This window comes from Peromyscus eremicus, chromosome 12 (assembly GCF_949786415.1).
Source record: "Peromyscus eremicus chromosome 12, PerEre_H2_v1, whole genome shotgun sequence".
NCBI classification, from domain to species: domain Eukaryota; kingdom Metazoa; phylum Chordata; class Mammalia; order Rodentia; family Cricetidae; genus Peromyscus; species Peromyscus eremicus.
The window spans coordinates 78,713,504-78,716,334 of NC_081428.1; positions in this window are offsets into that span (position 1 = coordinate 78,713,504).

Below are 2,831 nucleotides of genomic sequence, written 5' to 3' on the forward strand. Positions count from 1 at the left end.
TAAGAATTGGCATGGGCCGGGCGGTTGTGGCGCATGCCTTTAATCCCAGCACTCGGGAGGCAGAGCCAGGCGGATTTCTGTGAGTTCGAGGCCAGCCTGGGCTACCAAGTGAGTTCCAGGAAAGGCGCAAAGCTACACAGAGAAACCCTGTCTTGAAAAAAAAAAAAAAAAAAGAATTGGCATGGTCATGGTGTCACTTCATAGCAATAAAAACCCTAAGACAGATCACGCTTTTGTTTGGAGGAATGTGGACTTTGGGACTTTGGATTAGAAAAGCAGTTGAACACATGAGTGGGGCTTAAGGGGTCATATAATTAGAAGCATGGAAAGCAGTGGTGCTGAGGGTGATTTGAAATGTGGGGGCCTGGCTCAAGAGATTTCAGAGAAGAATAATTTTAGTACATGGCCTAGAGACTGTTCTTGTGATATTTCAGTCAAGAATGTAGATGCTTTTGGCTCTTATCTGAAAAGTCAGCCTGAGGATAAAGTGAAGAGTTTTGGATTAATTGTATTGGCAGAGGAACTCTCAAAACAGCCGAAAATGGACTCTGTCCTATGTTTATTAGTGTTCACTCTTATGCAGATTTATAAGAGTTGCTGTGGTCATGGGTCTCTTCACAGCAATAGAAATCCTAAGACACCTGTGAATTTGGTAAGTTTTAGAGTCTTCCTGAGACTTCCGAGTTGTTTACTTCCTGGATCTTAAAGACACACCCTTTAGAATTTCCTTGCCCCAGTGTGCATGTAGGATTCAGGGGATGATGCTCTAGGAGTTGGTTCTCTCCTTATACCTTCTTTTGAGGTAGTTCTCTTTACATTTTACTGCTACCTTGCATGAGCAAGCATCTGACTGATTATACTGTCTCTACCTCCCATCTCACCATAGAGATTCTGGAATCCCAGATAAAAAAAAAAAAAAACACTGCATCTTGCTTTTGTGTTGGTCCTTGTGATCAAACTCAGGTCATCAGACGTGTGGTTTATATGACAAGCACTTTTACCTATGGAGCCACCTCTCTGGCATCCATCCCTGTCTTTCAACAAATGGTGCTGACACCTGTACCATCCTTTGCCTGATTGTTTCTATGCCTATACCATTCATAACTAATATCCAAATTACTCCTAATAAACACCCTTTTATTGTACCTCTTCTAAGAATCCCTCAACCTAAGAGAGCTGTTCAGCTGATGCCCCTCTTAGTGAGACTAGGCATTATGGCAGGTATGGGTACTTGAATAAATGGACCCAGATTAGCTTTTTGTGCTTAGCATATGTACTGCCTGGTTTTGTGTCAAGTTGACACACGCTACAGTCATCAGAGAGGAAGGGGCCTCAGTTGAGGAAATGCCTCCATGAGATCCAGCTATAAGTAATTTTCTCAATTAGTGATCAGTGGGGGTGGGCCCAGCCCATTGCGGGTGTTGCCATCCTTGGGTTGGTGGTCCTGGATTCTATAAGAAAGCAGACCAAACAAGTCAGTAAGTAGCACTCTTCCATGGCCTCTGCATCAACTCCTGCATCCAGGTTCCCGCTCTATTTGATTTCTTGTCCTGACTTCTTTCAATAATGAACAGCAACATGGAAGTGTAAACCAAATATACCCTTGTCTCCCCAACTTGCTTTTTGGTCATTCCAGCAATAGAAACACCAACTAAGACACCATACCTGTTAGCCAAATTAGCTATAGACAAGGACCACATCTCAACCCAAGGGAATACCTGCTTGATCATGGGAGAAGAATGCTGTTTCTCTGCCAGTCTACTGAAGATAGTATGAAGTGCAAGAAAAAGACCAAAGGACCAACATCTGATTTAAAAGAGACAGTCTGGGGGAATGGCTCCATAGAAGGGTATGTGGGCTGGTTTTCCTGGTTAATATACCTGAGTCTGCTTTCTGGTATAATTCTCCTTTTTTAAAGACTTTGCTTACTTACTCTTCTGGAATGATGGGTATCTTCCAGAACACAGGTCATTAAGCTCCACATGGTTTCATCTCAGGGATACTAACCATTACCATCAACATCTGTATTCGTGTTCCTTTGGTGCCTAGGAACCTCTTAACCTGCAAGTAATGTCTCTGGCCTCCAACTTATACAGTAACTACTCCATAAACTCTTCAAAATATCAACCAAATCCTTTATGCTTTACAGTCCTAGGACTCTATGAGAGATCAGCAATCTAGCCAGGGCCCTTCAAGACCACCCACTCAGCTCTGAATAAGATCCCAAAGAAAAATAAAGTCCCTTGTTAGTGATTTGACCCTGCTGATGTGACAGAAAAGACGTGCAGAGACAAAAAGAGAAGCAAAAAGTCCTCCACTTCAACAATCAGAACCTGACTACAGACTTGGAGCCTGGCTCATGACTGGTGATGTTTAAAGGCTAACTCCTGGTACCACAGTGGCTTGTCCCAAATGGCCAATCTCAAGAAAGGCATCTAATGCTGTAAAATTTACTGTGTAACAAGATAGGAAGATGCCCAATTACCTATTTAGAATTGGATTCCACACAATGGGCATGTGGTCCAAAACCAAATAATGCCCCATAACTACTATAAAAGAATTAAGCTTGCCCTTCAGGAGGGCAATTAGCCCACTGCATCTCCGTCTCTCCTGAAGAGTATCTTATTCGATCTTTTTGTACCTGTACTGCTCTGGTAAATACTCTATACTCTTTCACCTTTGGCTTATCACCTTCCTTCCCTGCACAGCAGTTTTCAGGAGGGAATGAAGTCTAGGTCACAGGGACATTTCCCAGTCTTGTGACTGGTACCAAACAGAAGCTGAAGAAAAATGTTTCTGCCCTGAGCTGTTGGGAGAGCTGACCATCAGGT